Raw genomic sequence first — 7500 nt, 5'->3', positions numbered from 1 at the left:
GTGGTAACTGGTGCGCGGGTCCGCGCTCCGTCCGCGCGGCGACGGTCCGCGTCCGCTTCTCGGTTGCCGGAGAGGTGGCGTCTCGAGGACGACTCTCAGCCGACCCGGCCGCGCTCTCGCGCGGCGGGCGGACGGGGACGTGCCGTTCGACGGCGCGAGAACCCGTGACTGTTTGCCGTCACAACTTGGGCGGACGACCGGGGGCAGCCGCGAGCGGTAGCCCGCGTTTTCCCCGGTCGAGCCGCCAAACTCGCGCGGGCGCGGCGTGCGGCCGACGGGCGCGCGGGCGCCGGTCCCCGTGAGGACCGGACGCGGCGCGCGCGCTCCGCCGGACGCCTGCCGTGCCGGCGCATCGGTCTGGCCGAGTATCCGGTATACGACCCTCAGACAGGCGTGGCCCGGGACCCGCGGGTCACCGAGGCCGCAATGTGCGTTCGACTGGTCGATGTTCGTATAACCTGCGGATTACACGACGACGCGCAGATAGCTGCGGTCTTCATCGATCCACGAGCCAAGTGATCCGCCGTTCGGGGTCGGGTGTTTGTTTTTTTTTTTTTTCGTTTACACAATCGTCTTCCGACGACGGTAACCATCTTTCGGTCGACTCTCGGTCGGGGGTCGCGGCGCGCGGGCGGTCGGCGGACGACAACCGTGCGCGGTTGTCGCGCGCGAGCGCACGCGGCCACGGGGTCGGATTAGGCGCGCGCGAGACCGGCAAGCGAGTCGCCGGCGCCGCGGGCCCGTCTCTAATGATCCTTCCGCAGGTTCACCTACGGAAACCTTGTTACGACTTTTACTTCCTCTAAACGGCCGAGTTCGGTCATCTTCCCGGTCGCGCGACGACCCAGCCCCCGAGGGGGCCGAATAACGCGCGTCCAGTCCGAAGACCTCACTGCGGTCGTTCAATCGGTAGTAGCGACGGGCGGTGTGTACAAAGGGCAGGGACGTAATCAACGCGAGCTGATGACTCGCGCTTACTGGGAATTCCTCGTTCACGTGGAAAAATTGCAAGCCACGATCCCTAAGCACGAAGGAGGTTCAGCGGGTTACCCGGAAGCCTGTCGGCCCAGGAATGTTAACACACGCTGATTCCTTCAGTGTAGCGCGCGTGCGGCCCAGAACATCTAAGGGCATCACAGACCTGTTATCGCTCAGTCTCGTGCGGCTATTTTCGTCCGCCGCCTGTCCCTCTAAGAAGAGTTTAAGCTCCTGGGAGCCGGCGGTAGCCCTAGTAACGTATCGTGATCCGCCGGCGACGGCCGCGAACGCGGCGCGCTTCACCGCGGAGCCCAGCGCACGACTGACGCACGGCGACCGGAGGTTGCCCCCCGACCCCCGCACGCCCGCCGCACGCCGGGACGCGGATGGCGCGGCCGCGCCCGACGACCGCCGTGGACGACGGGCGAACGCGTTCGGGGATACCGGGCCGAGCCGACGGGAACGCGAACGCAGACGGCCGAAACCGCCGGCGCCGCGCCCACGCCGACCCGGGTTTACCCGCCTAGTTAGCAGGACAGAGTCTCGTTCGTTATCGGAATTAACCAGACAGATCGCTCCACCAACTAAGAACGGCCATGCACCACCACCCACCGAATCAAGAAAGAGCTCTCAATCTGTCAATCTTTCCGGTGTCCGGGCCTGGTGAGGTTTCCCGTGTTGAGTCAAATTAAGCCGCAGGCTCCACTCCTGGTGGTGCCCTTCCGTCAATTCCTTTAAGTTTCAACTTTGCAATCATACTTCCCCCGGAACCGAAAAGCTTCGGTTTCCCGGAAGCTGCCCGCCGGGTCGTTAATGAAACGCCGGCGGATCGCTAGCTGGCATCGTTTACAGTTAGAACTAGGGCGGTATCTGATCGCCTTCGAACCTCTAACTTTCGTTCTTGATCATACGAGAACGTACTTGGCAAATGCTTTCGCGTCAGTTCGTCTCGAGACGATCCAAGAATTTCACCTCTAACGTCTCGGTACGAATGCCCCCGCCCGTCTCTGTTGATCATTACCTCCGGTCCCGAAAACCGGCCCGGCGGGACGCGCGGGCGACTGGCGCCCGCGGCCCGGCGGCCCGCGCACGGAAACGCCCCGGAGGGCGGTTTCGCGCGCCCGCGAAGGGCGGAGATGCGCGGGACCGAGGTCTTGTTCCATTATTCCATGCGACCAGTATTCAGGGCCTTTTGACGAGACGGCCGTGAAGCCGCCCCGCCAGATTTGAGCCTGCTTTGAGCACTCTAATTTGTTCAAAGTAAACGTGTCGGCCCGCCGACGGCACTCGGTGAAGAGCACCGCGCAGCAAGATTGGAGTAGGCGGCCGCCGTCGTCGAACCCCGACGGCCGCGCGACGCGTGGCCGCGCGGCGCGCCGGGAGCACGAGACACGTGTCCGCCTGCCGACAATACGTCCGGCCGACGTGCCGGTAACTAACACCCCGAGACGGCTGACGAGCGCGACGGCGACCGCGCCGACGGGACACGTGGTCCCGCGGCACGGCCGGCCGCGACACGCCGGACCGCCAGGGTGGTCCGGCACCGCCCAGACACAGATCCGACTACGAGCTTTTTAACCGCAACAACTTTAATATACGCTATTGGAGCTGGAATTACCGCGGCTGCTGGCACCAGACTTGCCCTCCAATTGATCCTCGTTTAAAGGTTTTAAAGTGTTCTCATTCCGATTACGGGGCCTCGGATGAGTCCCGTATCGTTATTTTTCGTCACTACCTCCCCGTTCCGGGAGTGGGTAATTTGCGCGCCTGCTGCCTTCCTTGGATGTGGTAGCCGTTTCTCAGGCTCCCTCTCCGGAATCGAACCCTGATTCCCCGTTACCCGTTACCACCACGGTAGGCATGGAACCTACCGTCGACAGTTGATAAGGCAGACATTTGAAAGATGCGTCGCCGGTACGGAGACCGTGCGATCAGCTCGAAGTTATTCAGAGTCACCAGGTCTTTGCGCGGGCCGCGATCGGGACGCGCACGAAGCGCGCCGCGACGGGCCGGTTTTGATCTAATAAAAGCGTTCCTCCCGCGCGCGACGCCCGAGAGCGCCGCGACGGTCGGAACTCTGTCGGCATGTATTAGCTCTAGAATTACCACAGTTATCCAAGTAACTTGGGTACGATCTAAGGAACCACAACTGATTTAATGAGCCTTTCGCGGTTTCACCTTAATGCGGCTTGCACTGAGACATGCATGGCTTAATCTTTGAGACAAGCATATGACTACTGGCAGGATCAACCAGGGATCTCGGGTTTACTGCTACCGCGCCCCGCGACCGCCACGCGCGTGGCGGCCTGGGACGCGTGCGTCCGAGCGCCGGTCCGACGCCCCGCGGAAGGGGGCGGCGAGCCGACGCCGAGGGCGATCGCGTGGCCGGGACCGCTGTGGGTCACGGCCGCGCGACCGACCGCGGTTCAACAACAACAAAATGTGTGTGTGGTGTGGTCGGCACACGGAGTGCGACACGTTGACGAGACGGACCGGGTGACGGTCGACCGCCGGGTTCGGGTGACGGTGTGTGCACGGGTCCCCGGCGAGCGTACCGAGACCGGCTCTCGCCCGATTCGTAACGGCCCCCAGCCGAGATCGAGGGGGAAGCCGGGACGCGACGCGAAGTCCGCCGTCCCGTGGCTTCGCCCCGGCGACCGCCGGGCGCGGCGACGATGGCCGGCCGCGGCGGGAATGTTCTGGCGTCGAGTGTTCGTGACACGCGGAACGGTAACGGGAGTCGTCATCGGTGTGGATTGGCGCGCGCCGCGCAAACACCGGCTGGTGGACGCGCGGCGCCGGTTGAGTTTCGCCACTCGGATTGCGAGATGGGTCGGCGGCCGAAACGCGGACGCGTGTCACCTTCCGCCGGCTCTCACCGGACCGGCCACTCAACCGACGGTGTCCCGCGTACGTGGACGACCGTCAGTTGGCGGCGACCGGTGGGCGCCGCGAGGTGTACGCGCCGTCTTCGGCGTCGCCCGTGGCTTTGCTGTTGTGGTGTTCGTGATCGGCGGCCGGCCGTCGACTGCAACGCCGACGACCGAACCGCTCACAAATTTACAAAATCCCGGGTTTTTCCACCTTAATGGCGTAGCGTCGTTCGTGTAACAGTGGACGCGCGCCCGTGGACTACCGCAATCCGCGCCCGTATCGGATCCCCCCGCCCGAACACTAATACCCCCGCCACAATCGCATTTCGCCTAACGTTGTTACAAGTCGTCGACCACCGTACGCACGCCGCTTGGCGGCACGGCACGAAAAAAAGTGGCGGGACGCAAATCTAGCCGGCCGACCACCTACGACACCGACCACCGGGCGCGCGGATTGGGACAGTGATAATACATTTCGTCTAACCGACCACCCGTAATGGCGTAGCGTCGCTCGTGCAACAGTGGACGCGCGCCCGTCAACTACCGCAATCGGCGCGCGTATCGGTTCCCCCCACCCGAACACTAATACCCCCGCCGCAATCGCACAATCGAAAAATATTTAAAAATCGCATCACGTCCGTCGGACCTACTATTCCTGATAGTATTCGGTGCGCCCGACGAGATCACCTCTTTGGTTCGTCCACCGAACACCGACCGATAACGAGTTATTGGGTTTGGAAAAAATCGCGATCCAAAAACTCCGGTTTCGAAACCCCGTGCAACGTCGACGTCCGGGCTGCCCGCATGCGACCTACCCCGGCTCGACGGACCACCGTGGACGGTCGACTGGAAAATAATACGTGTTCATCGTAAACGACGTTAGGACGCGCGTAACAGTGCTACGTAATTTTTTTTCACCCGACCACCCGACATGAACAAATCTTCTCCCGTCCCACCGACCGCGGTCTACCCGGGCCACCCGAGCGCATTTCGTCTAACCGACCACCCGTGACGTTGTTACAAGTCGTCGACCACCGTACGCACGCCGCTTGGCGGCACGGCACGAAAAAAAATGGCGGGACGCAAATCTAGCCGGCCGCCATGCGGTCCCGAGTAGCAGTACCGGCCGACCGCCTACGACACCGACCACCGGGCGCGCGGATTGGGACAGTGATAATACATTTCGTCTAACCGACCACCCGTAATGGCGTAGCGTCGCTCGTGCAACAGTGGACGCGCGCCCGTCAACTACCGCAATCGGCGCGCGTATCGGTTCCCCCCACCCGAACACTAATACCCCCGCCACAATCGCACAATCGAAAAATATTTAAAAATCGCATCACGTCCGTCGGACCTACTATTCCTGATAGTATTCGGTGCGCCCGACGAGATCACCTCTTTGGTTCGTCCACCGAAAACCGACCGTTAACGAGTTATTGGGTTTGGAAAAAATCGCGATCCAAAAACTCCGGTTTCGAAACCCCGTGCAACGTCGACGTCCGGGCTGCCCGCATGCGACCTACCCCGGCTCGACGGACCACCGTGGACGGTCGACTGGAAAATAATACGTGTTCATCGTAAACGACGTTAGGACGCGCGTAACAGTGCTACGTAATTTTTTTTCACCCGACCACCCGACATGAACAAATCTTCTCCCGTCCCACCGACCGCGGTCTACCCGGGCAACCCCGAGCGCATTTCGTCTAACCGACCACCCGTGACGTTGTTGCAAGTCGTCGACCACCGTACGCACCCGCGTAAATCGAACGCTGCACGCCGCGTGGCTGCACGGCACGAAAAAAAATGGCGCCGCCTGCGCGGGCGGGACGCAAATCGCGTCCCGCTAGCCGGCCGCCAGGCGGTCCCGCGTAGCAGTGCGGCCGACCACCTACGACACCGACCACCGGGCGCGCGCGGATTGGGACAGTGATAATACAACATGCACACTGTCCTTATTACCATCTGGTAATTTTTTTTTCACCCGACATGAACAAATCTTCTCCCGTCCCACCGACCGCGGTCTACCCGGGCAACCCCGAGCGCATTTCGTCTAACCGACCACCCGTGACGTTGTTGCAAGTCGTCGACCACCGTACGCACCCGCGTAAATCGAACGCTGCACGCCGCGTGGCTGCACGGCACGAAAAAAAATGGCGCCGCCTGCGCGGGCGGGACGCAAATCGCGTCCCGCTAGCCGGCCGCCAGGCGGTCCCGCGTAGCAGTGCGGCCGACCACCTACGACACCGACCACCGGGCGCGCGCGGATTGGGACAGTGATAATACAACATGCACACTGTCCTTATTACCATCTGGTAATTTTTTTTTCACCCGACATGAACAAATCTTCTCCCGTCCCACCGACCGCGGTCTACCCGGGCAACCCCGAGCGCATTTCGTCTAACCGACCACCCGTGACGTTGTTGCAAGTCGTCGACCACCGTACGCACCCGCGTAAATCGAACGCTGCACGCCGCGTGGCTGCACGGCACGAAAAAAAATGGCGCCGCCTGCGCGGGCGGGACGCAAATCGCGTCCCGCTAGCCGGCCGCCAGGCGGTCCCGCGTAGCAGTGCGGCCGACCACCTACGACACCGACCACCGGGCGCGCGCGGATTGGGACAGTGATAATACAACATGCACACTGTCCTTATTACCATCTGGTAATTTTTTTTTCACCCGACATGAACAAATCTTCTCCCGTCCCACCGACCGCGGTCTACCCGGGCAACCCCGAGCGCATTTCGTCTAACCGACCACCCGTGACGTTGTTGCAAGTCGTCGACCACCGTACGCACCCGCGTAAATCGAACGCTGCACGCCGCGTGGCTGCACGGCACGAAAAAAAATGGCGCCGCCTGCGCGGGCGGGACGCAAATCGCGTCCCGCTAGCCGGCCGCCAGGCGGTCCCGCGTAGCAGTGCGGCCGACCACCTACGACACCGACCACCGGGCGCGCGCGGATTGGGACAGTGATAATACAACATGCACACTGTCCTTATTACCATCTGGTAATTTTTTTTTCACCCGACATGAACAAATCTTCTCCCGTCCCACCGACCGCGGTCTACCCGGGCAACCCCGAGCGCATTTCGTCTAACCGACCACCCGTGACGTTGTTGCAAGTCGTCGACCACCGTACGCACCCGCGTAAATCGAACGCTGCACGCCGCGTGGCTGCACGGCACGAAAAAAAATGGCGCCGCCTGCGCGGGCGGGACGCAAATCGCGTCCCGCTAGCCGGCCGCCAGGCGGTCCCGCGTAGCAGTGCGGCCGACCACCTACGACACCGACCACCGGGCGCGCGCGGATTGGGACAGTGATAATACAACATGCACACTGTCCTTATTACCATCTGGTAATTTTTTTTTCACCCGACATGAACAAATCTTCTCCCGTCCCACCGACCGCGGTCTACCCGGGCAACCCCGAGCGCATTTCGTCTAACCGACCACCCGTGACGTTGTTGCAAGTCGTCGACCACCGTACGCACCCGCGTAAATCGAACGCTGCACGCCGCGTGGCTGCACGGCACGAAAAAAAATGGCGCCGCCTGCGCGGGCGGGACGCAAATCGCGTCCCGCTAGCCGGCCGCCAGGCGGTCCCGCGTAGCAGTGCGGCCGACCACCTACGACACCGACCACCGGGCGCGCG

General features: G+C 62.3%; 2 non-coding genes across 2 annotated transcripts; both read right to left on the bottom strand.

Annotated features, from left to right (window-relative positions):
- Positions 1–377: 377 nt before the first annotated feature.
- Positions 378–535, bottom strand: LOC149053979 (5.8S ribosomal RNA). Its single transcript, XR_016192383.1, has one exon. It is a non-coding gene; the product is annotated as a 5.8S ribosomal RNA (ribosomal RNA).
- A 212-nt stretch (positions 536–747) lies between these two features.
- On the bottom strand, positions 748–3235 carry LOC149053978 (small subunit ribosomal RNA). Its single transcript, XR_016192378.1, has one exon. It is a non-coding gene; the product is annotated as a small subunit ribosomal RNA (ribosomal RNA).
- Positions 3236–7500: the final 4265 nt, after the last annotated feature.

Source organism: Diuraphis noxia, unplaced genomic scaffold (assembly GCF_037042655.1).
Source record: "Diuraphis noxia isolate RWA-SAM2 unplaced genomic scaffold, SU_Dnox_SAM2 contig0017, whole genome shotgun sequence".
Taxonomy (NCBI): Eukaryota; Metazoa; Arthropoda; class Insecta; order Hemiptera; family Aphididae; genus Diuraphis; species Diuraphis noxia.
This window is presented reverse-complemented; position numbering and strand designations above follow the sequence as displayed.